This window comes from Vombatus ursinus, unplaced genomic scaffold (genome assembly GCF_900497805.2).
Source record: "Vombatus ursinus unplaced genomic scaffold, bare-nosed wombat genome assembly UNPS02014791.1, whole genome shotgun sequence".
NCBI lineage: Eukaryota > Metazoa > Chordata > Mammalia > Diprotodontia > Vombatidae > Vombatus > Vombatus ursinus.
The window spans coordinates 33703970-33728354 of record NW_020954569.1 but is presented as its reverse complement, the minus strand read 5'-3'; the positions used below and the strand labels follow the sequence as shown (position 1 = coordinate 33728354).

The window sequence follows — 24385 nt, the reverse complement described above, 5'->3', positions numbered from 1 at the left end:
AAGGAAGGAAGGAAGGAAGGAAGGAAGGAAGGAAGGAAGGAAGGAAGGAAGGAAGGAAGGAAGGAAGGAAATCAAGGAGTAGAGGGAGGGAGGGAAGATAGAGAGAAAAACTATGTTAATAAACTGCCTCATTTCCCACACTAATTTGGCCATGGAACCATTTGGGGCTTAAAATATGTTGTCAGGACCCATAAATATTACCTGGCAGGGGGTAAGGGAGGTGGCACAATTTCTGGAAGAATGCAATACTTTTGTGATAAAGGAAAGGCTGGGTAGATTTCAGAGCAAAATAGCTAAAATGCATCCATTTTAATACAGGAAAACTGCCACACGATTAAGCATTTTTAAAACATAATTTTATTTTTTTTTTACAAAGGAAGATATTACTATCACTGAATTTTCTCACAGAATTCATATTCCCATTATATCAAACACTGAAGTTCCAAGGAATGCAGTCTAAGAAATGCTAAACTAGTTCACTGGGGAGAAAATATTTGCAATGAGCTGAATTTGAAAAAAAAGGTTCTTTAAAGCATATGAAGAAACGAGACCCCATAAAATTTTAAGGTGTTATATTACTTAATCACATCAGGCTGCTGTCATCCCAACCCAAAGGAATTTTTCTGTAATAAAGGGAGTACTTTGCTTTTTTTTTAAAAAAATGAGTATATTCATACTTATTGATTATTTACTAAAGAAGCTGGCTTTTTTTCTAAAATTATTTTAAGCTGTATCTATATTTATAGATATAACTTTCATATGATGAATGAATCCAGAGACCTGTATGTAAACTAAGTAGAATATTTGCCTAAAGTCAAGTCACAGAATTTCAAACTGAAGTAACTCCAGAACTAAAAATATATACTGTTATTTGTTATAAGAAATTATAGGCTCAACAGGTGCTCACTAAGTCACTGTGATCACTCCTGCCAACACATCTTTACTTTGCCCAAAAGCATCATGTTTGCTTCCAATTTGGAGTAATAGTAGAAACCGCTAATAAAGCTAAATTATAGGGAGTGATGTCATAATATACTTAATATACTGAATAATATATGTTGAGACCACCAGTAATGATGATTCAAACTAACAGATGTAACTTAATCAAACCCCAGCCTTATCCCTACAGCTAACTGTATCCTATCTAGTTCTCTTTAATAAAGAAAAATGAATATAAAATAATTGTAGTACATATTCTCAAGCTTTCTCTGGCCTGTCCTTCCCCTTTCTCTTTGTGTGCTACAATACAGGAACATTTTAAATATTTATAATAATAGTAATAATTGTTGTTGTTCAGTTGTTCCATAAACCCATTTGGTATTTTCTTGGCAAAGATACTGAAGTGGTTTGCCATTTCCTTCGCCAGCTCATCTTACAGATGAGGAACTGAGGCAAACAGGGTTAAGTGACTTGCTCAGGGTTACACAGCAACTAAGTATCTGAGGCCAGATTTAAACTCAGGAAGATTCAGATTTCAGGTCGGATACTCTATCTACATTTATATAGTGACTACTATGTGCCAGGCACTGTGCTAAGAGCTTTTACAAATATAACCTCATTTGATCCTTCTTGGGAGGTAGGTACTATTATTTTTCTTATTTTACAGATGAGGAAACCAAGGCAAATAGAGTTGAAGTTACCTGCCCAGGGTCACATAGCTAGTAAGTGTCTGAGGCTGAATCTGAATTGAGATCTTCTTGACTTTTAGGCCCAGCGTACCATTTAGCTGCCCAGTACTGTTAACTGAAGGAAACCAAGTCAACTAGTTTATTTGCAACTCCACAGGTAGTTAGCCAAATATTCTATACCTAAGGTACCAAATAAAAAAAAAAAAAACAAACAACAGTCTTACATCAAGTTCCTTACTAAAAATTTTAGTATGTGCAACATCACTGCCAAAATGAAAAAAGACAAGAATTTTTTTAAAAAAATATGTAGGTTCAGACCAAACACTTGACACTACTAGCTGTGTAATCCTGAGCAAGTCACTTAACCCCAATTGCCCAAAAAAATAAAAAAAATTAAAAATTAAAAAATGTAGGAAAGAGAAAATAAACAAATAAACAAATGATTATATACTAGGTATTAATTTTAAACCTGCTGATTTCCTTACTTAGCTTTTCTAGATAGGGATAGAGACTGGATTGTGATTGCATTGGCATAGGGAACTCCCAGGTCAGGAAACTCCAAAAAAATGCAAGTAGGCATATCCTCTCCAATCCAGTTTTGGATGGTTGCCTAGAGCACTGAATGGTTAAATGACTTACCCAAGGTCACAGAGTGAGGAAGTGTCAAAGAGGGACTTTGCTTTGAGGCCAGATGCCACATTGTCTCTCAAAAACTGGAACTTACCCGTATATACCATTTGGAACAGGATTTCCAAAAGCCAGAGTAAAATATCAAATGGGAAATTGGACTGGGTTTTTTTTTTTCATTTTTAAGGTAACAAATTTATTAGGGAAATCAGACATAGTTAAAAGGGATAAATAATTTCTCACATTCATATGTTATAGCTTGTGAAGGGTTTGAATTAAGCAACTCCCTAAGGTAGGGAGGTATTACATGGATATTACATTACTTTCATTTCCAAATGTTTCCCTCAATATATACATGTATTTGATTCTAAGAAGTTAACTAACTTTGCTGGTTCCCCTACCTAATAGAGTCTTCTCCTCTAAGGTAAGCTTCCATCTTCTCTATATGTTTCTCATATGTATCTATTTTACATGTTGTCGGCCTTATTAGATTATGAGCTACTTGAGGACAGGGTCTGGTTTTGCCTTTCTTAGTATCTACATATAGCACTTAGCACAGAGCCTGGAACACAGTAAGATCTTAATAAGTAAGTGTGTGATTGGTTGATCAATTGATTGATTGATAACGATAATATGATATAGAGCAATGACAGGCAGCAAAGGTATGAAGGTTATTGCCCTTAGAGTCTTACATGAAGACCCTAAGCAAAACCATTCATTACCATGCATAATAAAATAACACATTTTCACCATAAAGTCCAACCCTTCTTACAGGTTCAGAAAAACAAAATGAATTTGTTAATCGTATTGATAAATTCATGATGACTAACTAGCTACTAATTCTCATTCTGGAGCTCTGGAGTCTCTCTATATCTATGAGTGACCACAGCATCTGAGGGTCTTTCAGGCACTCTTCACTTGGTCTCATCACCAAGTAGCCATCAAGGAATCCCACTAGAAAAGCTAGCACATGTGGGAAATGTTTCTTGCTTCTTTGGCAGGAATAATAGGGGTAATGGTTGTGCCTGGTTTCACCCCACCTTGGCAGAGACTGGTAAATAAGTCCTACTACTTTCAAAGTCAGAATCAAGCCAGGGCAGGCAGCATCAGCTCTGTGCCCAGAGACAGGAGTCAGAGTGGGAGGTGGGACAGGCACAAGCACATCCCATCGTGTGTTGCCTGGCTGTCTGCCTTGAGCAATGGAGTACAGTTACATCTGCAATATTACTAAGTGCTACAAATAAGGAAACACAGCAGATGAAGGTTTAACAGGTTTATTAGTAATAACACCATTCAGCACATTGAATCTTCAAAGCTCTTTTACTAACAAAATCTAATTAATCCTTACAACAATCCAGTGAGGTAGGTAAGCAAGCAAATGAGTATTATTATCCCCATTTTATGGAGAGTACATAGAGGTAAAACGTTTTACCCCAGGCCACAGAAGGAGTCAGTGCTAGTCACAGCTTTCTAAGTATCAACTTGAGACTCAGACAAATAGGCTGCCAGCACATTTGCTTTGCTGACACAGTTAAATTTTACAAGAACAGAACCCTTGTGGCAAAAAAAAATAAATTCCTAAGAGATCCTTATAGTGTATAGAACATGCAGCGCAAAGGAGAGGACAGTGGATTTGCAGTAAGAAAAGCCTACATTTAAATGATGACTGCTACTAACTAGCTGTGTGACTATACCGTTGGTAAGCCACTGGACCTCTCTGAAATTCAGTGTTGAATTGTAAAAGGGAAAGAAAATATGCACTTCTTACACCCCAGGGAGGTAGAAAGGAAAGCAAGTACTTTGGAAAGCTTAAACCACTATTTTAATGTAAATGACTGCTTTCTGAACTATACAAAAAGTGAAGGCAAGTGGCCATTTTCCTAGTTTTAACCTGGTTATTCAACTTGGATAGTTAATGATAAATTACAAAATAAATTATTAAAATCTAAACAGAGGCCACAGAATTCAACCAAAAATTTAAGTATATTTCTTGAGAGCAGGATGAGATGTCTATAATGATGAAACAATATGGTTAATTTTATTTTGGGACAGAAATCTGACATATTCATCTCTTAACTTTAGAGCACAGAGATGGAATAACCCTATTCCAATGCCTTCACTTTACAGATGAGTCTTGAAAAGGTGAAATTAGTTAGTAGGCAGTATGTCCAGGACTACCAACTCCAGGTCAATGGTTTTTCCATTAAATCATGACCTCTCTAGCTGACAGTTTTCTCCCTCTGTCTCTGCCTCTCAGTCAGTTTGTCTCTGTCTCTCTCTCTCTCTGTCTCTGTCTTTGTCTCTGTTTCTCTCTCTGTCTCTCTCTTTCTCAAACATATTTTTCTGTGAGTGTATGTCATTGTTTCTTTTGATGAATATCCTTAACTTCTGTTCAGAGCCAACTTTTATTTATCTTCAATGCCCTTTGAGACTTACCTTTCTGGAGACAATCCTAGATAACCCAAGATCCAGAACCTGGCTTCCCTTGCTTAGTACTCCATGCTACCTCTGCCCATCAATGACCTATCCAAGTCACCTGACACCTCAAATTCAACATGTCTAAAATTAAATTTATCTTTCTCCAAAAACCTGCTCTTTCACACTTCCTTGTGTCTATTAATGGCACTTCTATTCACTCACACATATGAAACTTTTTTTTCATATCTCTGGCTCTTCTTTCTCTCTTACTCTCCAATCAGCTGCCAAATCCAATTGAATGTACCTTTGTAATACCTTTTAATTCATTCTCTCTTTTCTTTTCCCCTTGTTATCATCTTAATACAGGTGCTTAATATATATCCCACTGGAACGAATGCAACAGCTTCCTAAAAGTTTTCCCTAACTGCAGAACTTGCTTTTTTCAGTCCACATATTAATCTTTTTTTTTTAATTAAAACAGGACTGGTAATGTCACTCCTCTGCTCAATAGCCTTCAATATATTTGCTTACCCTAAACAAAATGCATGTTCCTTATTCTGGCATACAAGGGTCTCTCTAATCTGATACCAGCCTAAACTTCCAGTTTTATCTCACTATAATCTCCCTCACACAGCAGCCTAAGTAGACTACTTGCACTCATTCCTATGCTCTCATATCATTCTTTCTAATAGCATAACTTGCATTTATGTAACACTTTAAAGTTTTAAAAGTGCTTTACAAATATTATGTCATTTTATCCTTACAACAGACTTAGGAGGTAGATTCTATTGCTATTCTCATTTTACATATGAGAAAACCAAGACAAACAAAGGTTAGGTGACTGCCCAGGGTCATACAACTACTAAGTGTCTAAGGCCAGATTTGAACTCACAAAGATGAGTCTTCCTGACTCTACATCTGGCACTCAATCCACTGGACCACCCATCCTTAATCTACAAATGTACAATTAACTTGTGTGCTCCAGAAGCACACTGCAACATTGAAACTCTCTAAGTCATTTGTATCTGGCTTTGGAATGTTCCTTCATACTTATATTGGATGAGAATATACCATTCTTCAAAAAAATTATATCCTCACTATGAAGAACCCACTCTGGTCTGACTCAGAACCCTTTCCTCTCCCTGACTCTTTTATATTACTAGGAAAAAGGTCATTACTTATTAAACTAAAGTGAAACAAGCTCAATGCCACAGAGGCAGTGTGGTACAGTTGAAAGGATACTGACTGTAACCAGAAAACCTAGGTTCCAATACCACTTCGGACATTTATTACCATTTAACCTTGGGTGAATCAGTCTTCAATTTCTATATCAATAATATGAGCAGCCTTTTGATGGGTATCTTAGGTCCCTTTCCATTCTAGATCTATGATCCCATGAATACTACAAGATTGCTGATTTAAAATCAGTAAAGTATTTCAAAAGACTACTTTACAAGTCACAAGATTTGGGACTAGTGTTTATTTTCTGGGAATAATTCAAGAGACAACTTCCTGCACAATTTAGCTTTTGTTTAAACTAGAAAAATTGAGATTGATTTTTGCCATATCTTTTTTTAAAAAGCAAAATGAACTAATTGGTGTTAATGAATGTAGATGACATTGAATGTATATTACTATTAACAGTTTGCTTACTCATTAAGCATATTATATGTAAACATATATCCTTTTAATGTGCATGATGTATACAGAAGCTCTGTATATAATAATTAGTGTCAAACAAAATTCATTTAATTAACCTGGAATGTCCTACTATCTCATTCAGTTTTCTCTTTTTTCTTGAAAGGAAATTGTAAAAGAAAATATAGTAGAAATGAGTGACAATCTGTCTACTATTAGTTAATAATTATATTCAGAAGATTAATCCACCATTTAGGATCTATGACTCATAGCTTTATAGACTATGTCCACACAAATTAACATGGTATAAAGACATGCCCATAAAATATCTTTTTTGTCTTTGGAATATAATAAATTGCAAAATTGCAATGGTAATGCTATATGTTTTTCAATGGTATCCCAGGGAAAATAAATAAAGATCCAGGGTAAGTTTGCCCTCTGTTCCCTGTCCAGGAGCTTTCTTTCTATCCTCCTCCTGATAAATCTCAGAACAAAAGAGTCATCACATATAGCTCTGGGATAGTTTCAGCACAGCACCCTTGATAGGGTTATGTGACTCTAGAAATCAATTTAGTCCAGTGTGAATGAAGTACAAAATGAAAAATTCCTGTCCAGTGTATAGAGAATGGGGGTAGAGTAGCTGAGTCATTACTGTGTTTTTCCTCTATTTTATTTTGTACTTGAAAAAACAATCTTCAGTTATGTTCAAGTAATAACAGGAGTCATTTGGTAGACAAAAGTGTTCATGGAGTAGGTGGAAGGAGGGGTTGAGATTGGAGAAGGAAAGAAACTTCCTAAAACTATGGCAAGCTATTAGGTTTCTCTTTTCTTCTATCCCATAGGCCCTCTCCTAGAAACATCAAGAAAATGGAAAAGAGATCATGGAAATGGACCCAGTACCCCTAGTGAATAATTTAGAATGAAGAAATGACCACGTATTTGCTAAAAATAATTCTGCCAGTGAAGAATGCAGTATTGATATATAAGATACTATCCAACTTATCTTGAAATAAGTGCAAAAACTGAAATGGTTTAAGTGTATTATCTGCTTGATGATAAGTAAAATTAACCTATTATGTTATCCTACTTATTATTCTCTCTGAGAAAATTATTATTTTCTGGGTTGTATTTCAACTTGAGATTTATACTAGTAATTGTGGTTAGTCTTTCAAACCACCTTGTTGCCAATAAATACTGTAATATTGTCTGACTTTGTTTAAGAGAAACAAAAGGATCATATGCTTGGAAAAAAGGAGGGAGAAAGAAAAAGGGTGAGCAGGGGAAAGGGAAGGGAAGAGAAGGGTACAGTACAGTTCTTTACTTTAAAATTATTAAAATGGTACCAATGTCCTAATTACGATTATCATATGTATTTAATTATTATGCATAGTGTTATATGTATTTCATTATTTTATGTATTTAAACCTGCACAAACTAGGGTCCATGATCAATAGATTCTAAAAATCCCTTCCAATAGAGGATTCCTAAGTTTTTGCTCAAGGCAGAGAATACTTTGGACAATTGTCTTTTTAAATTCCAAAGTTCTTTTTTTTGGTGACTTTCTAATTCTGATTACAACATGGAGAAGTACTAAATTAGGAACTATTATTTTATCCATATCTCTTTAATACCACATAGTTTCTATAACCTTCCTTAAATGTATATTCAGAACAAGGTAGTCCTGCAGCCAGGGTTCCACAAAACCACTGTTTCTCGAAGATCTCAACCCAGGACCATAAGATTTTAAAGTGTAATGAGCATGAGGGACAGAGACCTTAAAGATCACATAATCCAACTTTGGAGATGAAAAAGTTGAGATCTAAAAAAATGACGTTACATAACTACATAACTTACATAACTACAAGCCCAGTGTTCTTTCCAGCATATGTAAATATATGCAGATATTTGTAACTCCAGATCCTGGTTTCAAAGGTAGCCCATAGTTCAGATGTCAGACTGGGCTTGTGAAACAATATGATGGCATACACCATGCAAGATAGGTCCAAGAGGTCAAGTAGATCCATGAGGTCAAACAGAAACCAGGTGTCTGAGCATAGGGGAATGAGTCTACAGTTGATTATTCTAGGGATAGGCCAATACGATATGTCTACAAGGTACAGCAATAGGAAATCAGTCTAAGGAAAGAACAGGTGAAATATAAGTAAATAAAAGTTAAAGTAGAGTTCAGGGTCTAGAATTTTGATGCAGGCAAGGGTTGAGGAAACAAGGAGGTAGGGAATAAGCCAAGGAGGAGACTTGGGACCAAAACTTCACATACAATAGTGCACTATATAGTAAAGGTTAGGAGGTTCAAATAAGAAAGTATACGATAAAAGTCAACCTAAGTAAGGACTTGGCAAGTAACCAAAATGAAGCCATATTTGAGGAATGCAGCAGCAAGGATCAGGTACCAAGCTGGGGAGAATCAGGCACCCAAGATCAGCAGCCCAGACAGAGAAACCAGGTCTTCAGGGTCTAAAATCCAACTACCTACTACCAGGCAGGATCATCCCAGTAAAAAAGGCCAGCCACTGAAAGACCAGATTGTAAATATCAGAAGTTCAGTCAACCCCATCTAATGTCATAAGGTCAGTACAGGACAATTAGAAATACTGGCCTGATGTATAGCAAGAGAACTATTAACATAGGGTTCCTTATATGCCCTCTACTAAGGATAAGAACTGGACTTAGAATACAGGATGGAACTAATGGAAAGTGAGGTAAGGGAATAGGACAGAGAAAAAAAGAAATAGGCACATCTACTTACTGTTAAAGGAAGTCAGATCAAGAAGCCAGGCAAATTTCAGCACTTAATGTGATAAGTACACATCAAAGACACAGAATCTTCTTTTGAATGTTTTTAAAAAATGTTTTCTCATGTAGGCAAATTGTCCTGTAGAAAGAAAGAAGTAAATTGACACCTCTTGCAAAATAAGTATCTTTTCAAAGGCTTTGTGGTAAATTACATGTGTGAAAAAGAAAACAAAAAATTTGACCATATAAAATAAAGGAATTTCTTCACTTCAGAGACATGAATGTTCATTCACTCATCCATCAAAGGCTTACTCCTGTGGTATTATTCTGTACACACATTATGTAGTTAGTTTTCTCCTAAAAAGATTTCTCCTGTTCATCATCTTACAAGATCAGTCAATAAACATTTATTAAGTACCTATTTTTGTGCCAGGCACCCAGACATAATAAGCTTTTATATATTTAGTACTCCTCATTAGAGATGAGGAAACTGACAACCAAGGTCAAAGAGTGAGTTACTGGCAAAGTTGAAATGACTGTCCAGGTCTTCACTCAGCTTTGTACTCTTTTCATTATGGAATATTGGTTTTCCAGTATTACTTGTTACTATTTCCAGTGTTGATGCCATAGTAGTCCCCAATTTAGTCTATCTTATTAGAATTCACAGTAAATTGTTTTAACAGTATACTACATTTTTTCTCATTTTATTCTTTCTTCATGTTTTTTTTTTTTACCCCTTAGATTTAATGAGTCAGTCTTAGTGTATGTACAGGTAAGTCAAGGATAATGTCAACATCAATTACAAATATTTTCCTGCCTATTAAAATATAATCTATTTCATTATTTATGGTATTATTTAGCACTCATACCTAATGTCTACCAATTCTTTTTTCAAAGATTTTGTTTATAATAAAGAGGCATGAAACTTCTGTGTGATCTACAAGTCCTTGGCTTCTCTCATTTCTTTTTCCTGAACCATTTCTTACCATATATTTCTCACCATCTTCACCTTTTCCTATTTTTGCATTTCCCAATAAGTGTTGGTGTCTATACTGATATGATTTGGAGGATTTAATTAAGTTATTCATATAATTTCTCTAACTCTGTATGCTCAGCAACTGATGTTGGTATATAAGTTGTAATTATTTTCATGGTGCTTTTTCAAATATTATTAGTACTGCACTATATGATGATAAATCTCTCAAAATATTATTTCTGCCATCTCTAGGTATACCATAAAACAAGTCTGCCATTCCCCACAAACTGTGAGAGTAGCTTCTCCCTCATCATCTTCCTTAGAAATAGAGTTAAGTATACAAGAACAGGACATGAGGTAAAGATCTACATGTTGCAGTTCATTAAGACTTATGGCAAAGTCTACACTTACATTCCCTTTACCCTACTAGATATATGGATGTCTTCATCCTACTTTCCTCATCTTTTCAAGGAGTATCTACCTGCCCACCATCTTTCCATATACCCGCAACTTCCTGCTTTCTTTTGATTTACTTATCACGAGAACATAAAGATTGATATGATTCCACTCTTCCAACACTATATCCATTCTTTGGTCACTGGATTAGAACCTCACATTAGATTACATTACATTGTATTAGAGTAAAAACAGTTAAACTGAAGTTTGTTTATGGCCTAAAGGACATAAAATCCTTAATAACCTCAACCCACTCCCACTCCTACCCCCCCAAAAAAAAACACTGGCACATAATACTTGGGGACATTTTGTTCTTTGTATCACGGATTTCCAAGGCCCAAAAAAGATTTTATTACAAGGTAGCTAGACTACTGGTGATGTGCCTCTCTGTAATTAGCTAAGTAGGTCACCAAAAAATAGACTCCATCATTCACCAAGACCATACTTGAAGTCTTACTAATATGGCAGAATGTGCCAGAGCTTGTATTTCACCGGCATAGTTTTTAAGAGCCTGGATCAACTACATTCCATATTGAGGCATCAGAACAGGTCTTTATGGAGAAAAGGATTCAGTGTGCAATTAAAATAATTCAACCTTGAACTATTTAAACAAGTTACTAAAGTAAAAAATGAAAAATGGACAAAAGAAATAACATCAACACTGCTTATAATAATTTCATTGAGTTTAACTAATGTATATTACTTGCCATAAGGAAATCAAAAGAACCCAGAAAGTGCCTTAGGCAGCAAACATCTAATTTATTTGCCAAAAAACCAAGAGTGATGGTTGCCAAAGGTAACACCAGGTAACAATCTAAATTAATCTTTAAAAATTATGAAGCATAATGATGGGTAAATATGAGCAGTAGCATCTCATAAAACAAAGACAAAAGCAGCCAGCCTAGACTAAATATACATACATACATACACATGCACATACACACACACACACACGCAGAAGAGAAGATCCATGTTAGAAGTAATACAACCATAAGGGCATAGACAAACCAATGTGCAAGGTATCTGAAAAAAAAGACACCCTCAGTTTATAAAAAAGAAATCTTAGAAATTATTTTTTTGGCTATGCAATGGGGTTAAGTGACTTGCCCAGGGTCATACAGCTAGTAAGTGTTATGTATCTGAGACCATATTTGAACTCAGGTCCTCCTGACTCCAGGGCTGCTGCTCTATGCACTGCACCACCTAGCTGTCCCTTAGACATTATTAATACCAAAAAAAGGTAAATGCAAGAACATCAATAACTATTGATTTGTATGCCTATTCTACCACTTATATATAGTGTTTCTGGAGTCATCTATACACGAAGCAAGAGCATCTTTGATCAGGATATTATTAGGGAACAATCAGATTTTTGAGAGTTGTATTTAAACAGATCACATCTTTGCCATCTCTAAGATAATTAAAAGATACAGAGAATATAAGCTCATATTTAACTTACTGTTTGTTGATTACAAAAGAATATTTGAATCAATAGAACAAAACATCACCTTATAGATTCTTCTACTGAACAGCAAGATGTCTCCCAACCATAAATCATGGTCATTCAGGATTCTTTGGAAGATATAATGTAGAAATAAACCTGTTCAATAACCCTCTGATAATAAATATTAGGTAAGACACAGAACAAGGAGATACATGCTAAACATAAAAGTATTCAACAATGTGAAGGAGGAGATACAGTGTACAGACTACATTTAGGAAAGATTTCCTGAGGATGATTAAATCCACCAAATTCCCCTTGAGGATGACATTTTGTTGATAACATGAAACTTCAGGAGACTGTAGAGACTCCTAGAAGAGATCAGTAATCATCTAAAGGTTTTTGACCTGTCCATTCACAAAGGAAAGACCATGTGGATAAAGAATGTCTATTAACCAGACTACATAATGTATTTCCATGGATAACCTATAGAGCTCCTCCAAGAGTAAGTATATTTGGGAGAGATAACAAAGATGTACAATGAGCTGGGCCCAGAGTTGAAAAGGAAGAGATTAGGCTAGATCACTTTGGGGAAATTGTAAAGCTTTTTTACTGACCTTAAGTTTCCCATGAAAGCAAAAGGCTACCTTTTCATACTAACATTTTACCCAAGTTGTTATACAGCAGTGAGATGTGACACATTACTGCCTCTGAAGAACTAAAAATTATCAGACAGAGATCAATGAAGATACATGGATGGATATGAGCAGGCTGTAATATCTGAAAGCAAGCTGTAGTCAATGAGGAACTTGAAAGAAGAATCAGAGTAATGAACGTCATCAAGGAACTGTATGTCAAAGAGAAAAGATCCACTGGTCATAGGACAAGAGCAAGAGATTTCAAGTAGTCACAGTGCTCCATAAGTTTCCTCACAATGTTAGGTAGTAGAAGAAAGGAAGGCTTCCAGAAAGTTTGATGGATTCCCTGTGGCAAACCTTGGAGAGAGAATAGACCAGAGTCATGAGGTATGGGCAAGCACGGATGAACTACAATCTGCAAGATTGTACAAACAGCAATCTAAAGAAATTTATGATATCACAGATCCATTTAAGTACTACTACAATCAATGACAGGACAGCTAGATGATACAGTGGAAAGAGTACCAGGCCTGGAGTCAGGAAGGCCTTAGTTCAAATCCAGTCTCAGATATTTACTAGCTGTGTGACCCTGGGCAAGTCACTCAACCCTGTTTGTCTCAGTTCCTCACCTATAAAATGAGCTGGAGAAGATACTCTAGTATCTTTGCTAAGAAAACCCTGAATGAGGTCATAAAGAGCTGGACACAGCTAATTAACTAAACTATAAGACCATTGGCAAGGAAAACATTAAAAACAAAACTATACAAGCTAGATTTCAAGTCTGAAGAGCAAGATTCAGATCTTGCCTTAAATATTTGAGAACTGTATGACTGTGGGACAACAGTTTAACTCTGAGAGCTTTAGTTTCCTCATCTACAAAATAAGCATAATGATATTTACCTAGCTCCCCCTCACAAGAGTAAGAAAAAATAGGGGTAGCTAGGTAGCACAGTGGATAGAGCACCGGCCCTGAAGTCAGGAGGACATGAGTTCAAATCTGGCCTCAGACCAAACACTTGACACTTACTAGTTATGTGACTCTGGGCAAGTCACTTAACCCTAATTGCAAAAAAAAAAAAAAAAAAACAAAGAAAGAAATAATAGTAAGAAAAGTGCTGTAGAAATAGCAGCTACTATTGTGTTATGGGGCAGCTAGCTGGCACAGTGGATAGAGATCTGGGCCAGCAGTCAGGAAAGACTCATCTTAATGAGTTCAAATAAGTCATTTAACTCTGCCTTTGTCCCTCATCTGCAAAATGAGCTGAAGAAGGAAATGGCAAACTACTCCAGTATCTTTGCCAAGAAAATCCCAAATGGGGTCATGAAGAGTCAGACACAACTGAAACGACGAAACAACTACAAATTATGATATTATCCACAAAAAAAAATTTCAAGAAGTTAAACAGATGCCAATTATACTGTACAGCTCCAACCATCTTGTTACTCTTGTTTTACTATAAGTTAAAAGCAACAGTGCTTGTCCAAGGGAACATAAACATAGTACATTAGTAACAGAAAACAGGACCAAAAAAAATGTGGAATCTACGAATTCCTTTCCTAACTTTCAACCATTTGATAATTCTCCCTCTTATTGCTAGAAATATATTTGTCATTTCAACTTATACTATGTTACTCCTTGACAGAAAATTATATGAAATTAAAGATATATTTTTCATTGTAGGGAAACTAATAATTCTCATCATTCAGATAGAAATGTATTTAGTTAATAAAGATGTAGCCATTCTTCTGAAAAAATATTTTTTTTATTAGTTGTGGCTATATCTCAGTTATACAGAAAAAGCAAACTATTGTCTTGATTTTATAAATGGAGAAACTGAATCATTACTGTAATCAATTTTTTAAAACAAGTCATCGCAAACCAAGAGCAGTTAGTATTATACTACAGAATAACAGTACTCTATTCAACAAAAAGATACATTTCAACACGTGATCGGAAAAATAATTATTTATGCTAGTTTAAATTTTAATCTTCTTTATCCCCAGTTAGTTCTCTGAGCTACCCATGTTGCATACTTTTTAAAATCTATTTGTGATGGAGGAAAATTACCCTCTCTAGGAGAATAAAAAGAAAATAAAAGGAATAAAAAGAAAAAGACATAGCTAACAAAAAAAAATTTAAACTGCTCTCAATGCTACTTTGAAAACAAGGCTAATAATATAAGCTATAAGTTAACGAAATAAGTCATAGTGGCAATTTACAACTGATTGGAGAATTGTAACAGCCTCAGGCAAATCAGTCATTAACTGATGCTGATTTGGAGGGTGACAAAGCATTAATAATTCAGTGAAGGAAAGGCTTTAAGCAATAAAATCTTAGGGTTATTTATTTAACCAATTAGATCCTTTTTTGGCAGTAACCCTGCTTTTGTGAGTATGAATAAACCATGTATATTCTTCAATTAATCAGGAGACTTGTACACTACAAATTTGCAATTATTGCCTTTCAGCTGGTGCGGCACAAGTGGCCCTCAAGACTGAGAGGAAAAATTCAGTGTATCCTACCATAACAGCACAAGTATAAATGAGATGATCTCTCTATGGAACAGACAGTTGGCACTTAGAAAGATATGCTAATTAATAAAGCTTGGCCACTGGTACTTAATGAGCCACTCCTGGAGATCCATTTTCTAAATCCAGGAAAAGGTATGTATAAATTCTACCTATAAAAAGTTATAACCATTAATATATATATATACATAACACATCTTGTTATCATCAGTGCAGAAAAATCTCTTGTCAGTTTGGAGACAAGTACAAATTGGGCATAAAATGTTTGATTAGAATAGTAAATGGTAAGATGATCTCTGCTTTTACTTCTACTTACAAATAGGATGCATAGAGCCCACCAAAGGGTCCAATAAGTGATTCTCTCTGGGAAGCAAACTATATCAAAGGGTAGAACATTTCATGTTGGTCCCTTCTCTTTTTCTCAGAAGGGACTTGTCCATGGTTTCTACAACTATAATAGCCAAATAGGATAAAAACTCCAATAAATATGGAAGTTACGAAACTTTTGTTTACTATGCCAATACCCTGTTTGGGTATCTTAAGTTGTTTAATTCTGCTTTTTAAGTTATACACATATCAGCATTATCACCACCTTCTCCCTCTTTCTCATCCATTTCTTTCTGAATTTTGTTTATTTGAATATATTCAACTCAACAGCACTCTCCTCCCTGGATTGTCATGACATTCCTCTCTCCTGGTTTTCCTCCTGGTTACCTGTCTGTCCTCTTCTTTATGGTCTTCTTTACAGGACCACTCCCAGAAGATCTGCAGTAAAGCCCCAAGTAGATTGGTTGCAACCTTTGTGAAGGGTTTATAGGGGAACTGGGCAAGAGCTGCCTATTGGATTCTGATGGTTTGTGATATACATCACTGTAGGGAATATCCACAAGGAAACAACCACACATCTGTAGAAATACTGAATAAGTCACATACATTCCATTAAAAGCAACATCACTTGACTATCTAATTTTTCCCCCATTGTAGAATTTTGTTTAACCAATCACAAAACATTTTAATAACAAACATTTATTAAATGGCTATTATTTGCCATGTTCACTGTTAGGTGTTAGGAATATAAGTAGAAAAAAATTAACAATCCCTACTTGCAAAGAATTTATTGATCTAATAGGATAGACAACAAGTTCTTAGATGAATATATACAAAATAAATGTAAATAAAAGCAAGGCAGTTAAATACAAGATATTTTGGGAGGGAAAAAACTAGGAGATGAACAATTTAGAAAAGTTTTGCCTTTGACCCAGCAATAGCACTTCTAGGGCTGTATCCCAAGGAGATCATAAAAATGAGAAAAGGACCCACCTGTACAAAAATATTTATAGCAGCTCTTTCTATGGTGGCAAAGAACTGGAAATTGAGGGGATGCCCATCAATTGGGGAATAACTGAACAAGTTGTGGTATATGAATGTAATGGAATACTATTGTGCTATAAGAAATGATGAGCAAGCAAACTTCAGAAAAACCTGGAAAGACTTGCATGAACTGGTGATGAGTGAAGTGAGCAGAACCAGAAGAACATTGCACACAATAACAGCCATGTTGTGTGATGACTAACTTTGATAGACTTAGCTCTTCTCAGCAATGCAAGGATCTAAGACATCTCCAGAGGTCTCATGATGGAAAGTGCTATACACATCCAGAGAAAGAACTATGGAGTTTGAATGCAGATTGAAGCATACTATTTGCTCTTTTTTTCCTTCTGTTTTGCTTTGTTTCCTCTTTCTTGTGGTTCCTCCTATTACTTCTAATTCTTCCTTACAACATGACTAATGTGAAAATATATTTAATAGAAGTATATATGTAAAGCCTATATCAGATTGCACAACATCTTGGGGAGGGAGGGGAGAGGGAGGGGGAAAATTTAAAACTCAAAAGCGTATGGAAGTGATTGTTGAAAACAAAAAATAAATTAATAATAAAAAGGATTAAAAGATGTAATTCTTGGAAAGAAGCCAAACATTTATTAAGAGCCTACTATGTGTCAGGCACTGGGCTAATCACTTTAATAATAACAACAATAAAATGTCTAACATTTATAAAAAAAAAAGGAAAGTTTTGTACAGAAGATGATGACTGAGCTGCATCTTGAAGGAATAGAGGAAGTCTTAGAGGCAGAGGGAAGGAGGATGTACATTCCAATCATAGGGAATCATCAGTATCAAGGCACTGGGATGTGAGATGGAGTGTGTAAGGAATGGAGTAGAGATAAGTCTGGCTAGATCTTAGAGCACACAAGGGTGACAGTGAGTAATATCCTAAAGATAGGTTGAGGACAGTTTCAAAGGACTTTAAAAGCTAAAAAGAGGACTTTATATCTTATCCAAGAGGCAACAGTCACTGGAATTGACTGAATATGGTAAAACATGCACTTAAAGATAATTATTTTGGTAGCAGCATATGATGAAATGGAATAAAGAGAGACTTGGGGCCGTTGCAATAATCTAGGCAGCAAGTGATAAAAGTCTAAACTAAGGTGGCAGGTGTGAGGCTATGAGTACTACAATATGGTAGTAAGTATTGTTTAATGTAAGTAAGCCTGGAAACTGTCTTTGTAGTAGAAATTTCTATTCTAAATGGCATTTATTGTGTTTTCTCTCCCTCTCTCTCTCTCTCCCCCTCTCCCTCCCTTTTTCTCTCTCTCTCCTCCCATCTCCCTCTTCCTCCCCTTCTCTCCTCTCTCCTCTCCTCTTTCTTTCCCTCCCTCCATGCCCTCAGCCCTAGAATTTTTAAATGAGGCAATGCTTCAAATCCTGATTTTGTGAAAAGAACTAAAAATCTTACAAAACCATGCCATGATTTCCAATCATTTATGGGAAAATAATTTTCAGGATCTTAGAGGTGGCAGCAGGGAAGTAAATGAATCTAAACATGCCAGAGAGCTGTAGGTTCGGAGAGTCCAAATAAATCCATTCCATAAAGAAGGCTGCATTAGTCCTATGGGCTTGCCAGAATGTGTAAAATCCAAAGATAGTATGACAAAAAAGAATCTGTGAATACAAAGGAGTAAATGACTAAATGTTTTAAATAAATTTAGCAGAATGCTGGGATGATAAATTTGTCATATTTTTGTTTTATTTTCTAGGTCTGCTTTATCCCCCTTTGTTCTCTTACATTCCTTGAATTACATTTCTATTGCATTTCAAAAAGCACAAAACAGAAAGGCAAATCTGACCTCAAGGTTTAAAAGCATAAACTATAAAATGAGAACAGCCTAAAACATAAATCCAGTCTTTAAAAAACAAGGTGTGAGGGGATTAAGAGAAGAATAATAAAGAAGCCATTAGCAATATAGATAATGTCAAGGTTCATTACTTCATTCTGCCAGATACTGAGAGTGGCCTAGCCTTATGCATAAATAGAAAGGAAATAATATGACTATAAAACTGACTGCCACTAAAGGTAATTTTTTATTCGCAGAATTATTCCCTGCAGGACTAAGGTCCAAGAAAGGCCTATATCAAACTTCTATTACATTTAGGAATAACAGAACAGAAAAGGAGGGAGTGAATTGTTTCCTTCATCCTCAAAATGTTGCCTCAGGTCTTTCCAATGAAGAAAGGAAGACTGCTGATGTCTGTTTCTTTGAAAACTTACATCCATTTACTATACAACTTTAAGAATTTTTTTCTCACAAAGTATCATTTTTAGCCTGTGTACCACCACTAAAATTAAAGAAAAAGATAGGTATTTTCAAATTTTATTTTCAATAAAAACTTAATGTTATTTTGACCAATGTCTAATAGGAGAAATGTTTCCAAATTACTATGCAACGTTTTGATTTTAACATAACATTTCCTAGAACAGTTGGCTTCTTTCAAGGATCGGTTGCGGTGATATTATGTGTTATAGGTTATATCCCTCAGTAGAATATTTGCTGCTTGAGGGCAGGGACTATTTTTTACTCTGTGTTTGAATCCCTAGCTCCCAGCAAAGGACCTTGTACATGCATAATAGATGCTTAATTAATACTTACTGCATTATACTGAATTAGACACTACATCTTGTTTAGTACTCATTAGGCAGACTATAGTCAAATAGCTAATCCTCACATTCAAAATATCTGAAGTTAATAATAGTAAATGGAAACATTAATGGAAGTATAATTAAAGAACATATTTTAGTAATGCTGTTAAAGGATTATTTTTACATTCCAGCAGGATAGCAAATATAACTCACTAGCCTTTACTATGACACATTTGAAATGATGTTTTGCATATTTGACTTCAGAAATTCATTTTCTTGCAATTAAATGTTATTTGGCTATTCCATTTAATTAATATAAATTTTACATTAAGGGATGACTGACAGCATCTAAGCCAACCCTGCCTATACTGTGGTTACATGTCATTTAAGTCTCAATTAAGACTGGGAGTCATGAAGACTGATCTCTGATCCCAATATTACCACTGAATCATTGAGTATTGGGGAAAGTTAAGTAACCTCTTTGGGTTTCAGTTTGTACATCTTTAAAACAATAGAGTTGAACTAGATGATAACAGTTCATGATATAATGCTTAAATTAAAATATAGCAATCATCTGATATACATACACCTCATTCCCAGAACATAGATATTAATTTAAACTATGTTTGTACTGTGGCATAAGTGCAAAAACCCACTCTATTTAAAAACTTGAGAATGATCAGATGTACCTTTCCCAGAGCCAACAGGAACATTTATTTCCTTCCAAAACAAATCATAACTTAACCTATTTTGAAAAAGGATAGGGAAGAAGTAAATATCAAATGTCTTCCAACATGAGCTAAACACTTAGTTATTCCAGTATGAACTGGGCTCACAGCCTACATTTGCCTTTAAAGCTGTCATGGTTTTTCAACCTGCCATGCCTCAAAATATCCACTGAATGGCAATATATTAACAAAATTAATTTATAATTTTATGTTCTATCAGGCAAACTATCAGAGGGATATTTTGCCAAATTAAATAAAATATTAAAATTCATTTGAAGAAACAAAAAAATCTAGATTGTAAAGGGAGATGATGAAAAAGTTAGGAAATCATTTCATACTATTTAAAAAATGGAGTGTCAGGGGGCAGCTAGGTGGCGCAGTGGATAGATCATTGGCCCTGAAGTCAGGATAAATCTAACCTCAGATCAAACACTTGACACTTACTAGCTGTGTGACCCTGGGCAAGTCACTTAACCCCAATTGCCTAAAATAAATAAATAAATAAATAAATTTTTTAAATTAGAAAAGAAATAGAATGTCAGGTCAATGGAACAGACTAGACAAGGGGGAATCAGAAACAATAGTACTCAATAAATAGCTCATTTTTTGATAAATCAGAAAACAAATGACTTTTTAAAATTCCATTTGTAATATAAAAAACAGTTGGGAAAAATAAAAAGTAATATAGCAGAATTTAGACTTACATCAACATCTTATATCATATTCCACATAAATTTAAAATAGATATATGGGCTTATTATTAAAGATCATACTATAAAAATAGAAGATCATATTATATACCTTTTAGAGCCCAAAGTAGATATATTTTTAACCAAATAAGGGGTAGAAATAATTTTTTTTAAAAAAAGTAACCTTGATTACATGAAACTGAAAAGCTTCTGAACAAATAAAATTAATTCAACTAGAACAAAAAGAAAAGGGGATGAACAGGGGGAAAAACTTTGCATCAAGTATTTTAAATAAGGTCTTAGTATCCAAGCAGTAGATAGATAGATAGATAGATACATAGATAGATACATAGACAGACAAATAGAAATATGCATGTATGCATGTGCATATATGGCTTTTATTCACAGATGAATGTTCATATGTATACATACTATCTTATAGGATTGAGATGAAGAAAAATGCTTTGGAACCTTTAAAGTGCCATTAAATGTCAACTACTTTAAATGAATACTAGCTACTTTGGAAATACTAGTTTTTAATGACTATACTGAAGATCTGCCATTAGAAAAGGAGATTGTTTCCCTTCTCCCCCCAAAAAATATAACAAATGCAATTTTTCACTACTATCAGAATATGTAATATGAATATTCAAATGCATAGAGAAAGGAAGTTGAAACAAGCATTCATTAAGTGCCAACTATTAGCCAGGCATTATACTTTATACACTTTATAAATATTATCTCATTTCATCCTCATAAAAACCCTGGGAGATAGGTACTATCATTACCTCTATTTTACTGTTGGGGAAACCGAGACAAAGAGATTAAGTGATTTATCTAGGATCACACAGTTAGTAAATATCTAAGGCCAAATCTGAACTCAAGTCTTCATGATCTAGGCCAAGCATTCTATCAAATGTGCCATCTAAGTGCCCCAGCAAAATCAAAAGGTGTTTCACAAACTTTTCCAAAACTACTTTTAAAGACAATAAATACACAATTTAACTTTCTTTCTACTCCATTTGTCATAGTAAGCCACAAGTAGCATATCAACAATAACTAAGATCTTCTCTCAGGTTAGAGATATACTTTATTTATCATATTTCCATATGATAGTTGAAATTTAGCACTGAAATTTAGACTCAGAAGTCATTTCTCTAAGATCACACTGGTAGCAAATAAATAGCAGACTCAGAACTTGACCTAGAGCCTATGGACACAAATTCCATATTTATTTCCACTGTATCATAACTGATATGATAAAAATCTCCCTATGATATTGTCAGCATGGTAAATATTTTGTTCTCGATATTGACTTATAAAAATTTCTTGTGTAAAATTACCAACAATATCCATGAAAAATGGCTATAGTCATATTAACACTCTTAAAAGGATATAAGTAGAATAATCTTGTATCATTAAACTGATTAGTTATCCATGCATTTGCCTTGGTTGTTTAAAATGAACAGATTTATGAAGTAGTTATCTCAATGAAAATGGGAATTTCCTCTCACCTCTATACCATCAAAATCTAAGCATAAATGATATCCACAACTTAGATCCCAGTGTATACACAGTGATATTAAAGTACAAATTTAATGAATATTTGTTAACATACTAAAATATGTTCTTAAGAATGCAAATGTCCTAGTCGTTTAAATAAAAACATGTGGTAAAGAAAGCTTTGTCTGTGGTTTGTCTAGAATTTTCTCTATGTCTCAGTATCCAAACAGTACTCCAATATGATATATCAGAAAATTGAAGAAGAGAAAATATGAAGAATAGCATTATTTATATATGGCACTTATATACATACTAAGTATTGTTCACTTTTCTAAATATAACCAAAAAAAAACCCTCAAAACAATTTCTCATCAAATATGGAATCTTGTGTATAGGATTTTTTTTCTGTCATATCAAAAGCTTTCATTAAGTTGGACATACTGTAAAAAAGTTAATGTATTTCTTAGCTACTAACAGGACCTAATACTTAGAACCTGAAATGAAAAGTGACGTGCAGCTCTAAAAACTGCAAAACCAGAGAAGATAACTACTTTAATGATACACAGTCTTCACCATGGGAATTCATTCCACTTATAAATCTGTTTCATGCTACTATGTAGATTAATCATTCTCAGGGTGGTCTAAATAGGGTATTATAACTGTTAAGACTTCCCTTAGTGATTATAAGCATCTTTGCCAGATTTATACATCTAATCTCTTTCTATTTCTCTCTCAAAATCTAAGCATTGGACCTGATATTTTTTCATGATGTTACACAAAACCAAACATGCCTATTTCCTTGGTCTTACTTAACATTAAGCTAGAAATTCTGAAATAGAACTGGAAAAAGAAGCACTCAAAGTAATAGAATACATTCTTATGTCACCTTTCAAAGGATATTTTAATGCCTTTATTGTGCATTCAACCCTTTTCTCTCCTGAAGGTTCACAGGGATTCAATTTCCATGCTGAAGTTCAGATCAAGGGAAGTTAGACCTAACCACACTCATTCAAAGACTTTCTTTCCATGTTGTCTGCCCCATTAGAGTGTATGTTCTATGAGGGCAGAAATTGTTTTTTTTTCTTTCTTTGTGTCTCTAGTGCTTAGCACATAGCAAGTAATATATGTTTTTTGAATGAATGACCTTATCTCTTCTAAACAAAATCTCAAGGCCAGAAATCATGGCAGGATGAAAGAAATATTTATTTTGTCCCTTGACCTATGGAACTTTCCTCAACCTAAGTGGTAAGCATGCACTATTATTACATTCCATAAAGGAAAGTGAAAAGAAGTACTTGTACAAGTAGGAGAACCAAGAGAGGGTTGTCCAAGAAGCCAAGAGAAGTATATGGTGTAAGAGTGGTCTATTCTATCAAAATCTGCAGAGGAAAAGAAGAATGAACTATACTGATAGTTATACTGATAAAAATAGAATATAATTAATTAATTTGCAAAATATTCAGAATTTAATTTTATTTAAATGATTACATGTTCCTAGATTTAGAGTTAGAAAGGACCTCAAAGATAATTTCCCTCAATTCTTTTATTTTAAAGATGGGGCAACTGAAACCCAGAGAAGTTCAGTGATGTTACTATCCAAAGTCATGCAGATAGTATGTAGTAGAGTGAGATTTCAAACCCAGGTCCAAAGACTCCAAAGCTAGTACTCTTTTTGCAACATAAGTTTTATTCATTTTTTAAAGTGTTTCTGATAAATAATCACCAAGCTGCTTCATCTTACTTCTCCTTTTGTTCCCAAATTGCAGTTTTACAGAAGTGCTAATAACCACATAAGCAGCCAAAAGAATGATGGCAAAATGAAAAAGGAGAGAGAAATGAGAAGCCAAGAAAATCTTTTAATAGGAGATTGTCTAAAAATACTTAAGGCTTGCCTTTATTCTGTGCATATTTCTATATTTTATCCCTTCCACATCACTCTTCCAATGTGCACTCACACTCTCAGATTGGGTCCCCAGAATGTGACTGTTACTCTCGTGTTCTAGTAATCTCATCATTTTGTAGAACTATAATTCTATCACTGTGGTTCATGGGTCCTCACCACTGTGCTTCCCTTTAACAAGCAGCTGGTCTTTACTGAGGGACTATTATGTACAAGAATTGGAGCTAGGTTGCTTTTTCTAATACCCGTTCCCTTCCCCCAACAGCTAATGCCCTCTTTTCCAAAGTACCTTAAATTCATCATGTATATATTCTTTTATACTTATAGGCGCATGAGGTGAGTGGGTAGGGTGACTATTTCTGGACATATAGTGTCCACAGGAAGAGTGACAGAAATGAAGAATAATTTCTTTGTATGCCACCTGACTCTTGGGACACAGCTCAAAAAAATTCTCAAACTCCATAGCTAGAAAGAAAGT

At 34.7% G+C, this 24385-nt stretch overlaps 1 protein-coding gene across 1 annotated transcript in view; it reads right to left on the bottom strand.

The window, feature by feature from the left end:
- The window catches only part of SEMA5A (semaphorin 5A), a 651274-nt gene that overhangs the window by 550828 nt on the left and 76061 nt on the right, over positions 1 to 24385 (bottom strand). The window contains exon 2 of the mRNA XM_027868972.1: positions 9079 to 9204. The gene's annotated coding sequence lies outside the window, so the exon portion shown is untranslated. The remainder of the gene's footprint in view (positions 1 to 9078; positions 9205 to 24385) is intronic.